General features: G+C 39.4%; 1 long non-coding RNA gene across 1 annotated transcript; it reads left to right on the forward strand.

Annotated features, from left to right (window-relative positions):
* Positions 1-13637: 13637 nt before the first annotated feature.
* Positions 13638-15465, forward strand: LOC114549564 (uncharacterized). The gene is made up of 2 exons (XR_003691570.1): positions 13638-13676; positions 14409-15465. It is a non-coding gene; the product is annotated as an uncharacterized LOC114549564 (long non-coding RNA).
* Positions 15466-16112: the final 647 nt, after the last annotated feature.

Here is a 16112-nt window from a genome sequence, read left to right on the forward strand (position 1 = left end):
AATCTTTCTGTATTTGGATTTCTGTAAACCACATATGTTCTGTAATATCCCGGCCAGTTTACATGTAAACAAAGATATCCGTAGTTTGCCAACACTAGCCTCCGGTAACAATAAAACAGACTTTACGTAATAGGTGAAGTGCATGTGGTGGAGACATGTAGAATGATGAAACACGACCAGGTGTCCCACACTGTCTCGTCTCTCTTATCTTCACAACAAAGTGGGCTCAGTCTCTTCCTGTATGAGGCGTCGCCGACTGTGTGACTCTGTTGTTGTTCCACTTGTTATTCTGTGACAGCTCAGTTTTATCCAAATAGAAACTGTGCAGCAGAACTGTGGAAAAGGGGAGCCTGGCGAACATAAGTACATGTGATCTAAATGAGCACATCACGTTCTCACCCTCCGCTTGTTCATTTTAATTCAGGTTCTCGGGGCAAAACAGAGGTGATTGTAGGAGAATGGAAAATTTGAAATTCTAAAATACTCCAGAGGAGATACAAGCTGATAAACCTTTCTTTGCCCCAGGACAGAACTGGGATGGACAACGCTTACTGGATTTTTACTGGATTCTTTCATATTTTAATTCATGAGCTCTGCTCTCAAGTGCTGGGTTGAAGCTAAAGCTGAAAAGTATAACTTTGAGGAATGTTTTCTGTTCTGTTTTTCTTTTCTCTAAATATCAGTATATACTGTTTAAGCTATCCAAAACTGTACTCAAAACATTGCATTATTTTTAATTTGCTGCTTTTATGTATTCAACAGCAGTCTCACAAGATTAAACAAAATCTTCCCGTGAAAGCACAAAAGCAGCAAAAAATACAAAACATGACAATGTGCAAAAGTAGAAACAAAACTAAGAGTCTGTAGCCTGCTGACATTGCCATGTCTAGAACCATGCTAGTGTGGCTTAAAAAAACGGTCCAATCAGATATAGGTGAAATAAGCTAAGTTTAAATCTTTGCTGAATGAGTAAAGAGGGATTATACATAAAAACCACAAACACCAAAAACAATTCAGCTATCATAAACTGTATTTTCCACCATGTTTCCAGAGATATAAAAGAATAAAACGTACCATAACTTCAAACAAACAGCTGTACAGTCCATAATAAAACTTTATGAGTCAGGGTCTTAATCTTGAAGCGTGTGAATATAAAATACTACTTTAATAAAGTTCCCTTTTAGCCTCAAAGGGAAAAACAAGAGAGGATTTGAAACCTGAGGAAAACACTTAGCAGCGCTAAGGGTCATCAGTCTTTCGTTGGAGTTTGTAAGCATTAATGTTATCTGTTTGCTCTGAACTACATTATGATCCATTGCTAATGTTCTGCTATTGTTTCTGCTTCCTCTCTCTTCTGACCCCTTCACTGTCAGTCACTGTAATAACTCACTCTGCCAGGCTATGAATAGTTAATAAAATGTAGGTGGGAAGAATCTCAAACAGATTCGGCAGAGGCTGCTGTGCCATAGTCCCACTGATGAATTAGGATAAGCCTGTGACATTTTCAATGGAAGTGCTCCATCAGCCTCTAAAGCCTTTCTAAGTAGTAATGCATCCTGTTGTGATAACAGTGGCGTGCTACAGTATGTGTCTGCACAATTTATTTCAAAAGAGCCTGTCCATGCATCTTCACAACAAAAATACGATTTTTATTGGGTTGTAATGGAGTGAAAGAAAAAAGAAGAAAAAAAATCTTTTGTGTTTTTTGACTGTCTGCAATTTCAATTTACAGCCCAGTGGGCATGTTTAAACCTATGCAGACATGAAGAGAGAACAGAGAGACCTTAGAGAGAAGTTTTTTAAAAGCACAATCAGAGGAGTCCAAATACTGTTAGGAGAGGGCTGGCCCCTGGTGAGATTAGGCAGGTGGTGTTGTAATTTCGAGATTGCAGGAAATCACGAGCAAAATTCTGGAGGTGGTTGCTCAGAGTGGGCTAATGGTAAGCTGTGGGAAGTGGCACCATGTGTTCATCGAGGAGCCAAGACAGACATTAGCATACAAACCAAGATAAGATACATGCACAATCGTCATAAAGAAACACAAAGACAAAGAGGCTACAGTGTTAGTATTGAGTCATTCCATTTCAGGGGAGTCAAAGCACAAAGGTGATTCCCGTTTCCTCAGTAGTGTAATGATAAACCAACACAGCCTCATGCTCTGTTGCTATGGTACCAAGACAGTGAAAGAAAGCCCTGTACATGTCTGTGAAGAGTCTCAGTCACCTGGGTTATATACAATGTCTATGAGTGTTAAGTAAAAGGCAAAGGAAGGCAAGTGGAGATGTAATTTGTTCTTTCTCTGAGACTCCAAGTCCTGAAACATTTTGACTTACCACTTGTATTCATTCAGAAAAAAGGCTAAGAGAAAGAGAAAGAAAAGTACTCCCTATTCAAAACTGGCATCATGTCAAGACTTGTGCATACCTCATTGGTTTTGTGCCCTATACTCAGATTTATATCAGGATTGAAATGCTTGATTGAGAAGGGGGTTGATGTCATGCCTGGCAAAACTGTATAGTACTTTGGTCAGCAACAGCATATGTATTGTCATTCTTATGTTCATTTGTATTCAGCTGATTTAGTCCACGGCGATGCTCTCCACTTCAATCAGCTCAGAGGATGTTCACACGTGCCACTTTGATGTCTGACGATGTGCCTGTTGGCACCGTTTTATCACTGCTCACATTGTGCACCCCCAATGTAGGAGCTTCTGGTTTAAATTCCCATGAAGAAACATTACAATATGAATTATTTATATTCCACGGGAACAGAATGTGGTTGATTACCCAGCCCGATGATCAGAACGACGGCAAAAAAACAGCATGACCATGAGCTGTAGGATTTTATAGTAAAAAAAAACAAAAAAACTGGGTTGTGTTCCCTAACAAGGATTTAGAGCTGCCTTAGAAGCCATGTTGACCCAACCTCTGCAACTAGAACAAGAGTCTGCATTCAAGCCCATATGTTAGCACTGCAACAACAAGGCCCAGGGGGAAAAACGGGCTTTGTTTTGCATTTCATTGTTACAGTACATTCATATTCAGGAGATGAATTGGCAGGCACTAAACCAACTACATAGCCCTAAACACCCTATTACTTAATTTTCAGAGAGTGAAAACATGACTTTTGTGGTGAGCATCATTTGGAAAACTGCAACAGTTTGTCCAGCTTGTTGCTATGGTATTCTGTGGAAGTAATACAGGCTTAACTGGTGCCTTTTCTATTATGAAAGCTGTATCAACATCAGTAAATCTTTCTTTGAGATCAAGTCTAAATATGATCCCATCTGGCTTTATTTTTTTCAATTAGATAAAATAAAGTATTATTTCCATTTGTTTCAAGTATCCATAAGATTCAAAAAACATCTCTGTGTGCCACTGTAGCATTTTCATTAGGGTCTTTGACAAATTGCACATTGCTGTAATGCCTGCAGTGGTAACCTTTATTGGTCAGCTGATTGCCTGTTAGTTTCCACCTTTGTTCGCTGTTTTTGAGAGATTCAAACTGCATGAGGAAATTAACTGAATTAGCATATCATTGCTGTCTGGTAAGAAGTTAATGTAGCTGAATGACATGCTCGATGAAAATCTGTTAACCCTGGACTTGTATGGCATCAGGATCTTTACTTAGTAGGGAGTAGGTAATGTCTAGCATCATAAACAAAAAAAATCTTATTGTAATGTGTGCATCATGTTTAATTGATTGTCTGTGATTATCAATCATTCAGATAAATAATGCAGAACAGTTGTTTGGAAATGTTTTGCTGGCAAACTACAAGGTGATTTGTATTTAGCACAATTGTCTACCCCTGCCTTGGGTTTTTTTATAGCCACAGTTGGTCCACGCCAACTTCACTCCACACAGCCCACTTATCACTTAAAATGTCCTCTTGGGCTGCAGCAATGAGCAACATGTTCTCTCTGCCAGCCCAGGAAGGCTTAATACCACCTAAATCATGGACAAGAGCTGAACTTAAAAGTCAAATTAATGCACTGTTCTGTTATTTCTTATAAACAGAGAACATTCCTCCTTAAAAGGTTTAATCATTGTAGACCCAGAGGGTTGACAGAGCTGTCAACTCGTTATACTCCGTTTCCATCTTCAGTCTGACATTGCCTCCGCTCTAACTGATTTTGTGTCATGATGGCAGGCAAATCAGTCAGGTTGACAGAGCAGATTCAAAGATCTCAATCTAGGCAACCCAGAGGGCTTGCAATTTTAATAATTCACTTTAAAAATGGAAATAAAACTGAGAATGAAAATGATCGGGACTGAATGACTCCCTAAGGGACCATAACCAAGAAAAGAGTATTATCACATTATGATATAGTTAGGGTGTGTGAGCAGCACTGATTGGTCAATGACCATCCATAGATCTCTTTGTATCTACTCATATATTGTTTCAGCAGTTTCGAAATGCAGCCTGTAATGTTCATTCAATTACTGATTATCAATTAGACAGATTGCAACGTGCTGGGTGGACAGATTCAAGATATAACTGTACACTAATGCATTTTTGCCAGCAGTTTCTCTCTCTCTTAGTCAAGCTTTCCTTTTGCCCATAGCATATACGTATGCAATCTACAATGATAGCTTGATATATCACAAAAAAAAATCTCAGTAATGTTTAATAATGGCTACACAATTTTACACAGAGGCAGACAATAGCAGGCTTCCCAATTTGAGCCGGCGATTGTCAATTTTGGAAGCTGCAACAGGTTTTATCAGTTGTAGCCAGCTAACTAATTCTCGAGAATCTTGTAAAAAGGTTCGTAAAATATGCACCTAGAAGCTCTTACTTGATATAATACTTAAAGGCTAAGGCTAAGCTGTCCCCGGCAAGTCAAACTGAAAGATCAGACTATAATTTCAAACATAACCCTGTTTGGCTGCTTAGCTTAAATACTTGTCTGAATTTTTAAACCGTATGTTTACACATAGCATTAGTCTACTAGAGAAAAGGCTTACAAATGAGGACTAACCAATGTGTTTGGTGTAATTTTTTAGCCTAACCTCTGATAGCATCCAGGATTTCATGACAATGCTTGTCATGAAAGCATTTTATTTATTTTTTTTTACCTAATTTACTGCTATAGGTAGAAAGTTAGTTAAACAGATGTGCTAACAATTGCAGCTTAAGTTAGAGCAGACAAACATTGTTAAAACCATTCCTTACACATTTGCTCTTGTATTTTGGGGTTTTTCAAAGGCTAAAAAATGGCAACCCTCTTCAAACTCTTTTCATGCAGAGTATCACTCTTACTGAGGCCCATGCACACTGCCATGCACATGCGGAGAAACCCAGAGTTTAGGCCGATCTTACTTAGTTACAGTTGATGTGCTGTGATTGGACAATAGCTGTTCAGGGGAGGGGTTAAGCGAACGGTCAATTACATAAAAATCAAACATATTGAAAAAGGAGTTACTCTAGGTGCACAATAGAGAGTGTGCTGGCATATAGCTGTACAGTGTGGTTCTCCAGCTGCACCACTGAGGAGAGAAAAGACCTGCAGTGGGTAATTAAAACAGCCCAGAGAATCATTGGTGCCCCTCTCCCAAGCCTTGAGGACATATACTCCAGTAGGCTGCAGAGAAGAGCAGCAAGCATTAGAGCAGACCCTACACACCCTGGCCATAGGCTTTTTTGACACCCTACCCTCAGGCAGGTGTAGGGTCATGAGGGTGCGGACAAACCGCATGAGAAATAGCTTCTTTCCCAGGGCCATAAATGAGCTGCTGAAAGGAAAGGATAAGCTAAGCTGGACTTGAACCATACTGTGTTGATAATGCACTGGTTTTCTTATTCTGATTTTAAAGCGTAACTCTCGCCAAAATGCAACCTAGGGTCTTTTTGTGTATATACCCGATTCAAACTTTCGTTTAAAAGCATATTTAGGACAGAATCGCCACTTTTAAGATTTACCGTATTTTTGTTTTTCGGTCAAATGCCTTTTGAATGGGAGTGCTAGGGGCACTTTTATGCTAGCCTCAAAATAGTTATTTTTAAAACACTAAGAAGGCTCGACACAACATGAAACTTTGCTCTAAGTATCACCAGGGGCCAAACAACAAGAGCTACGGTGAGTTGTTCAAAACCTTTCTTTTTAGTAAACTCTGGATACACAAACAATGTTGTTAATGCTTTCGTTAAGGTGTAGAGCCCCTGGTGATACTTTGAGTAAAGTTTAATGTTGTGTCGAGCCTTCTTAGTGTTTTAAAAATAGCTATTTTGAGGCTAGCATAAAAGTGCCCCTAGTACTCCCATTCAAAAGGCCATTTGACCGAAAAAACGAAAATATGGTAAATCTTAAAAGTGGCAATTCCGTCCTAAATATGCTTTTAAATGAAAGTTTGCCTCGGGTACATTCACAAAAAGAACCTAGGTTGCATTTTGGCGAGAGTTACGCTTTAATACTTTTGTTTTTAATCCATATTTATATATTTATTGTTGCTGACACTGTCACTTTTTATCTTTATGCTGCTAAGTGAGTGATTGATGTCATCTTAATTTCGTTGTGTAGTGATATGCGATGACAATAAACTATCTAACAAAAAGGAAGCAAAGCTTGATCACAATCCCTGTGTTGTGTGTGTGTGCGTGCGTGCGTGCATGTGTGTGAGTCATTTGTCATCATCAAGACAGGAAGGACCTGCCAGATCGAGGTAAATCCAACCTTCATCACAGGCCTCTGATTCACAGGGAATATGCACGAGGCAACAAAGCATGGACAAGCACACAGTAATCTTGTCATCAGTGGGTGAAACCAGTTCAAGCCACATGCAGGGACTCCAAAGAGATATAACCAGCATGCACTATCGCTTTAGCACAGTATTAGCCTCTGGTACTTCTGAATATGAGATAAACCCCATTAATGAAATGGATGCTCTTCATTCTCACAAATGTATTACCATGACTAGCCTCAAATATTACTTCTCTCATACATAGTACTAAATGGATATCAATAAGCTATATTAGGATGCAGTCTTCAACACTACAAGCTTTATTACTAAACAATGCTTGCACAGATCTTGTTTTTCTTCTGTGCATTTTCACTTCTGAGTCCTATTTGATGGCAGTTCCCACTGAGAGTGTTGGCAGTGGTAAAAAATAACCAGAGCCACATCCTCCATGTCTTTTTTTCTTTTCCCCCTTAATTAAAAACCTTGTCAGCATTTGAAAGGAATTCCCAGAAATGTCCAAACTTCATGTGCATTAGAGATAATGCAGCTGCCCCAATGAGAACAAAATAAAAGCAAGAATCCTCAAATGCTCCTTTCCCCAACATGCTATCATGCACAATAACCACTGGGAAAGAATCCACCTCAACGATCGATTGCTGTTAAAGGGACAGTTCGGCTTTTTTGATGTGGGGTTGTATGAGGTACTTATCCATAGTCAGTGTATTACTTACAGTATATAACGGTTGGCATGCCCCGCAGTTTGGAGAAGCAGACAGAGAGTGCTGACACTGCAGTGGATGGCAAACACACACAGCAAAACGTATTTTAGCCAACTTCAAAGTCCCACCTAAAAAAAAATCTATTTCAGTGTAGGCTAGTAGTAGTAGTAGTCAGACAGCCCTTTCCTTTCCTTTAATCGTGGGCCATTCAAATATTGTAGATATAGAGTACACTAAAACTGATATTGAGTTTTTTAGATGGGTCTTTTTTTTAGGTGGCTAAAACACGTTTTGCTTCTGCCCCACAGCAGCTTCCATGTTGGGACTTCTGCCACTTCACCAAACTGGCGGCATGCTAACCTTCATCTGCTGTAAAAAATAAATAAATACATTGAGTATCGATAAGTACTTTATACAACCCCACTTCCAAAAAGCCGAACTATCCCTTTAATGTATCACTGCAAAAGTATAGATTTCTCAGGCTTCAGTCATCTGCCAATGTGAATCCCAGAAAATTTCAAATAAGTGCAACATGGTTGGCTGCATGACTAAAACACCCCAGCTGTGTAGCTTAATTGAGATTCACGATGTAATTTAGAGCACCATATGTGGATTCATGTGTTTGTCTCTTCCCCGCTGAGCACTGTGATATTTCAGTTTAAATACGGTACTGGCTTTTTTAGAGCAGTGATTTATTGGATTGAAGATAAATCTACAACAGTGCTATTTATTGTGTGAGCTATGAACATAAGGGTTTGAAGGACTCAAGGATATTTTCTCATATTTGCAAAGGAAAAAGACATAATAATTGCAATATTACTTAAAGCTGAACTATCAATTTGTTATATGTGCAATATGTGAAGTCAGCCTACCACTTTGGTACGGACTGAAATTTCTCAACATCTTCTCATTTGACTGACACAAGATTTTGTAAAGTGTGATTTGCCAGGGGGGATGCGTGGAATTTCCCCCTTTCTGGTCTACATATCCCTGCCTCTGCTCAATTATTTTTTATCCCCGCTGGGGACAAAATGGAACCCCCTGTTGTATTTCTGTATTCCATTGAGCGTATTAACTCTTTTTTGACAAAGGCACACAAAAAAACTCAAGCAAGCGTAAAAACCTTTTTGCGCAATTGAGAAAGATTTTCACATTTTGCCATTTCCATACAGCATTTCTAATGTGTTACTTCAAAATGTGCATAAAATATGTGAATGAATAAATTTCCCAGAGGCAAAAGACTACAGCTTGTATTCATTGTGTATTAGGAGCCACTTCCGCATAGCCCAAAGGAGGTTGGACTGTCGGCTTTTTCCGGAGATTGCCGAGGAAAAAAGTGTCAGCCATCTTGAATCCTCGCTTAGCTTCTCAGCAGGAGCAGAAACTGTTCATCCCGAAGGAAATTTTGGGACGCAAGCTTTTATTTTGAAAAGTAGACGGGACGGCATGATATGGGACGCTCCAGGCTGCAGCCATACAGTCTTGGAAATTTTAGAACAACAATTATGTGCATTCAAACTACCACACACGTGTACCAACGGGATACATTGGAACACATCGGAGAATATGCAGGACACTTTATTACGAACGCAATACTCTACACACTACGCAAGCTTTGCCTGCACGGAGACCAGCGGTGGTGCTCGATTCCTGTGGCCGGTAAAGTGACTTCATCAGTGGGGAGCGTTGAACGAGTGTTCCGGTGGAAAGCTAACGCTAGCCAGCCATCTGTTCACCAATCGTGCTTGCAAGTGTCCGCTCATTAAACAAACTGGACTACATCCAATTTCAACGAAACTCCCAACGCGAGTTCAGAGACTGCTGTGTTTTTGTTGTTGTGGAAATATTGCTGTGGACAATCCAGCCTGCTGTCACCGGGTAAGACTACTAGTGGAGGTGGGCTGTGTTACCCCGGACTGCCTGTTGTAGAAATGGGGTGATTTGTATCCAACTAACTTCTAACTGCTGGTGGAGTCTGACTGTAAAATGCCGACAATTCTAGCTACATCCCACGCAAATGTACGGCTGTGTTTATACTCAATGTTTATACCACAGCCCACCAAGAGCTAATGCTAGTAGCTATGAGTTAGCCTTCTTTTATTACATGGCTTGGTTGAATTCTAATGTAGAATGCGGTCTGTTATTTCTTGACAGCAGACCGCTGCTAAGGATAACACACCGTTGCCATGCATAGCAGAGCGTTGCCATGGACACAGTTTTGTTCACTCTGGAGCTATCAATCAATCCGCTGAAAGAAGTCCGGATATTGTATCAGCTGTGGCAAAAAAGTATATGTTTTAAATGTGTAACACCACTTGAGCCACGGTGAAACGTTTTTTCGTGTATATGGTTGAAATGACGATAAAACACACTTGTTGAGTTGATCGTCTCACTGTCTGTCTGTAAAGGGTAGGCGTGGCTTGGGAGTGGCCTCATACAGCAGCAAAGCAAGTGCATTCTGGGATTTGGTGTCTTTCATCCATATGAGCCAAAAACACATTTTCTGGCTTATGTCGGCCTAGAAGGCCCCAATTTAAATTTTCTTTTCACATTTCTACTACATAAGTGACCCAATTTAAAGATATATTCAGCTTTCCAGCGGTGAAATTTCCCTTTAATATTTGTCATTGTGAGCATGTTAGCATAATGTTGCTAGCATTTACCTCAAAGCAGCTAGCATGGCTGTATCTTATTCTCTGTCAATAAATGTATAAAAAGTGTCCCTTAAGTGATCATGTATGATAGTTAAGTGGTTTGTTTAAATAAGAGTGGAGTGAAGATAGAAACTGTTTTGCCCCAATCAAAGGAACACATTAGAGCGAGTACATTCAGCTGATGGAGGATACAATTCAGAAAGTAGAGGGGGACATACAGTAATTTTAAGTGATGAGAGTCATATTTTAAAAGACTCATCTTTTGTACAGAGTCCAAAAAAGCTCTCTCTGTGAAGAAATTGACTTTTACTTTCTGCTCATTCATTTATATATATATATATATAATGAATATATATATATATATATATATATATATATATATATATATATATATATATATATATATAAATAAATAAACTAAATATTTGATGACACAATTTAAAATACTATCACGGTACTCTGGTTAACATCTGGCATTGTCTGGCCATTTTATATTGGAATTTGTTCAAAAATATAAAAATCATAGACCCTGAACGTGGCAGAATTTCTTCAACATAAAGATGAATACAGAAAGAATTCATAGTAAGTGTTTTGTGCTTCTGTTTACAAAAAAAGTCTTTCATTTTGCCTGTCGAAGAAGCTTTATGCCTCGCTGCAAATGGCCTAAGCATGCACAGTGAGTAGAGCAACATAAGAAAAGATGAAACATTGGAAGATGAAAAGACAGGCTACTTCTAACAACTTCCTACTGACTCTATTAGATGGTTAAAAATAAACACTTTCACTGTCAGTTTTACAACTCAGATCAGATATGACCAAAATAAGACATTTTTCTGAAACCTATACACACACAAAAAAATACAGACAAAAATATATATTATATTATATCGCAGAATATGAAAAAAATAGTTGTTGGTGCGTTTCCTTGGCACCTAAAAATACAGGATAGAGACTGAAGATCCAAAGAGATTCACTCCAGAGCAAAATCAGTATCAGTGCCAGCACTAATGAGGCTGTTTGATGGGATTAACTGCAGGGCAATTATTGATCTTTACCAGAAGCTTAAAATAATAATGATATGGCAGACTTGCATCTATGATGAAGTGCTGGTTATAATTTGGATTTTATTCTTTCTTATTATATTTTCAAAAAAGCTTTTTGAGTTATTCTCTTGGCTGTACAAGTGAAAGCACAGTGAATAAATATAGTCTACAATCTGGTTTGTGTGTTGTCATAGAATACATTATCACAAAGGAAAATAATATGATAAAGCTTTAACTTTGCTGACATGTAACTCAGGATGTGAACAGGATGTGTTCTACATTGTTATTCAGCATTAAGTGTTGTACTTGTAGGTGGTATGTGTGTAAATTCTGGAGGCACTGAGGATATAAATCCCATCTGTATGGCGGTTCGACTTTTGTGCTTTCTGACTCAGGGGCAAAACAACACACACACACACACACACACACACACACACACACACACACACACACACACACACACACACAAAAGCAAGACCAGCTCAATGTCTCCTCTGCGGGTCTGGTTGTCCTTCCCATCTCCAAAAAAACGACTGTGGGACATTGTCACTTCGGTTTCTGCCTCTTGGTTACCACAAACAAAAGAATTCTGCAGTCTTCATTAACTCGCCTATTCTATGGTACAGGAAAATCAGTCAATTCTTTATGATGTTTTGCAAACAAATACAGTATGTGACTATAATTGTTACATGAATTTGAAGTCTACGTATGCAGAACAGTTACTATACCAGATCCTGAATGGCTTACAGTGTCACCTCCTCTTATTTAAAGGTTTTAAATGGAGCCAAAAATATGCAGTTGTTCAGTTGTGAAGAGGAGGTTGACTACAATTGGATGTTTGTAGTTACATTTTCTCACTCAGATACAACATTGGTCACAAGTGAGTACAGGAATGGTTATTTTTACTTCCTACAAATATATTACTTTGCATGAAACTCTTCTTTAACACTGGCATGCTGTGCCTGTCAGCTCTCCACCACAATCATCTGAAAACACAAGAAAAACCAGGCAATAGATGGACTAAAAATTGATGGATTCCACAGTGCAGCAGCAAATGAATCAAAGGCAGTGAGCTTGAGATAATCATAGCAAAGCACTATGTGGAGAGATCAAAAGTAGAACATTTCTGCACCTGCCAGAGTCTGGGCGGTGGGTTTCAGGGTTGGCTGGCTCACCAAGGGAAACGACTACATCTCCTATTCAGAAGGGACCATAACACGCCAATACTCATTTCTCAGGCCTTATTTGTAAGCATCTTGTTTTCAAGGTTATGGGCGATACGAGATGCAGAGGGCAACATATGGGAAAGAAAACTCTTATTATTTGCCGAGGTGATGTGTTGAAGTGTTTCATCCGAGGAGTGTGATGTCTTACATCTCGATCACACAATCATGCAAGTGCAAATGACGAGATGAAATGTCCTTTCAAATGAACTCTGACATCTTAACCTGGTTTTGCCATTTGAGTTTTCGACACAAATGCCAAATCAATGATGCCTAATGTTTGCGTATGAGAAAGTATTGACATATCTCTGGATTGCTTTCTTTTTCTAAACATCTTGCTTTTTCCCTTTAGTACTGCTTCTGTTGTACTCTGTACGATTCCTTTTCTTAGCTTATCCTCAAGTAAGAACACTAAGGGCCCTTTCACACCTACCTCATTTGGTCCGGACATTCAGACTTTTCAGCTTGATCCAAAGTAAAATTACAGGGGTGATACCCACTATCTGGACCAAACAGCCAAACCTTGGTCTAAAGAAAAGAGGTGGTCTGAATCAAATTGAACCATGGTTCGGTCCGTTTCTAGTGTGAACATTTCTTTTTGCATGCACAACACAAATGATCACAAATGAAATGAGCTATCAATCTGTCTCTCACAACCAGAGGTGTCAAGTAACGAAGTACAAATACTTCGTTACCTTACTTAAGTAGAAATTTTGGGTATCTATACTTTACTGGAGTAATTATTTTACAGCATACTTTTTACTTCTACTCCTTACATGTTCAAGTAATTATCTGTACTTTCTACTCCCTACATTTTAAAAATAGCCTCGTTACTCATATTTCAGTTGGGCTTGTTTCATGTGTCATCGTTAAAAAAAAACACACACACACAAAAACCTATCCAAATCGCTCCATCCGGAGAGAGTGAATTTGATTGTGGTTGTGTATAAACATAGCTATTCCGACACCCTATTGGTTTGTACGCGATCCATAACACCTGTACAGACCCGGTGCTAATACGCCACCGGTGCCTTAACGAACGTTATCTACCGGACCGAATAGCAACACGGATTTCGGTGCCTTAGGTGCCTGCGCGATGCTCCGAAAACGGACGTTGGAGGGAACAGAACATCGCCGCACGGGACGCTAGTTAACACTACAGTTGGAAGCAGGTTAGCCTAGCGTTAGCTAGAAGATGGAGTAAACATGATAAAATGCTGAGAGCTAAACGGTGTAAAAGTGTGTCTATATTTCACTGGAGAGGAGTCTGACACCAGACTGTAGCTGCCGTTGTCTGAAAAACACAGAAGAGATGTAGCCTACGTGTCACCTTTTTCAGCCCTTCTGAGTTTGCAGGTATGATTTTAATATACTGTAACATTATTATAGTCATAGGATTTTGTCCCCGCGTTTTAGAGTTAAGCGGTTGTCCTTAATGGCATTGTTTCCCCCTTACATCAGGGGTCTTGAATGTTTTTTAAGCCAAGGACCCCTTAACTTAAAGTGAGATGTAGCAGGGACCCCCTACATATTGTATGAAATTAAGCTGCATATTAAACTGGGCCTACAATAACCGTTAGGGTAACCTAAAGCCTTCTTACATACCTTTTTTCATAAGCTATTAAAATATTAATTGTTGGCATGATTTTATAAATCATATTTTAATGTTACATATGTGGCACAGTAAATCTAGGATTAACTGTATCTGTGGTCTGATATCTTAGTGACTACCTTACCTATAGCCCAGTAAGCCTATCAGCAGTGGGAATTTATATTTGCTAATAATATGTTGGAATTATGTTAAGGCATTTTATTTTTATTTTTTTTAAAAGACTCAAAAATGTACAATAATTTGGAGGCCCCCCAGCAATGACTCTGAGGACACCCTGTTGAAGATCTCTGTCTTACATTACTTTTACTTTTATACTTTAAGTAGTTTTGAAACCAGTACTTTTACACTTTTACTTAAGTAAAAAGCTTGAGTTGATACTTCAACTTCTACAAAAGTCTTTTCAAACCCTAGTATCTATACTTCTACTTGAGTAATGAATGAGAATACTTTTGACACCTCTGCTCACAACAAACAAGGTGAGGAAAGAACTCAGGATGATCAAGGAAAGAAAAGCCTGCGGGTCCAGATGTCATCAACTCAAGGCTTCTCAGGTCCTGTACAGACCAGCTGTGCGGGACAGTCGAGCATATTTTCAACATGAGCCTGAAGCTGGGGAGAGTGCCACAGCTGTGGAAAACATCCTGCGTGGTAGCAGTGCCAAAGACTCTGCACCCCAAGGACCTCGACAGCTACAGGCCAGTGGCACTGTCATCGCACCTAATGAAGACACTGGAGCTAGAGAGAATGACAGAATGGATCCTGGACTACCTCACCAACCGACCAGTGTGTGAGGATACGGGACTGTGAGACGGACATGGCTGTGTGCAGCACGGGGGCCCCGCAGGGAACAGTTCTGACTCCTTTCCTCTTCACCCTCTACACTGCAGCTTCACACACAACTCTGCTTCCACCTGCGAAAGTTATCTAACGACTCTGCAATCGTCGGCCTTATCACAGACAGGTACGACAGGGAGTACAGATAATTGACCCAGGGCTTTGTGGGTTGGTGCCAGCAGAACCGCCTCCAGATCAATGTAGGTAAAACCTACAAGAGCTGCTGGTTGACTTCCACAGGAGCAAACACTCACCTCCCTCACCAGCAGACATCCAGGGAATGGACATTGAGAAGGTGAACTCCTACAAGTATCTGGGTGTTCACCTGAACAACAAACCATGCACCCCATGCAGGACACTCACATGTGTGTGAAGGAGAGATACCACAGGTCCGTCCTTCCTGCTGCTGTCAGACTTTACAATCAATACTGCTCCAAGTAGACTGCACGTAACAAAACTGACAACCCACTCATGTGCAATATCACTGTTCACTTAACTGTACAATGTCAATATTTCCTTTGTGCAATACTATGTATACTGTGTATTCAACCTTCCAGTCCGTTTACTTGTTATATTTTGCCTTTACTGTTTATTATATCTTGTATTTTTGTCTACTGATGCCTCTAATTGAACTATCCCTTTTGCTGCTGTAATACTGCAAATCTCCTCGCTGTGGACGTAATAAAGGATTATCTTAAATCAAAGGCTCTACACGCCTTTGTCCACCCACACAGGTGTTGTCACTTCAGCCTGATTACACCTCTTCTCAGAACTCTGACATCTCCCATTACACCTTGAGGTGTTGTGGTAAACTTTTGATTTCATCATTTCATTTCACAGCTTTTAAGTGTTGTGTACACAATATAATTAGGTACACCTGTGTTCTTCCTGCAGTAACAACTCAAAATGTCTGCTGGGCTTATCTGCCAGAATACATACATGCACACATTCATGCTGTGTCAAAATCCAAACTAAGAGATCAAACACATATGGATTATCGTCACTTCATGTAATTACTGACAGGTGGTTGTAGCATCATAAGGATGTAATTACCCCATATATAAAATGCACAATATTGCATTGCAAAGTAAACCCTACTTTATTAGTTCCATTGTTGGAATTTTTCCAAGACACTATAATAAAAATGGTTTATAGGATGCAAATTGTAAAATGCTGTCAACCAACCACAGGCAGAATGGAAGCAAAGCCACCATGGCAAAAAAAAAAAAAAAAAAAAAAAAAAGAAAATCAGGTATCAAGATGGGTTTAGCCAATTTAAAAAAGGAGCTACAGTATGCACAAGTTTACTTGTTTTTGGCTTAACTTGTGAACAAACCACTCCAAAA

The sequence above is a fragment of the Perca flavescens genome, chromosome 22 (genome assembly GCF_004354835.1).
Source record: "Perca flavescens isolate YP-PL-M2 chromosome 22, PFLA_1.0, whole genome shotgun sequence".
Taxonomy (NCBI): Eukaryota; Metazoa; Chordata; class Actinopteri; order Perciformes; family Percidae; genus Perca; species Perca flavescens.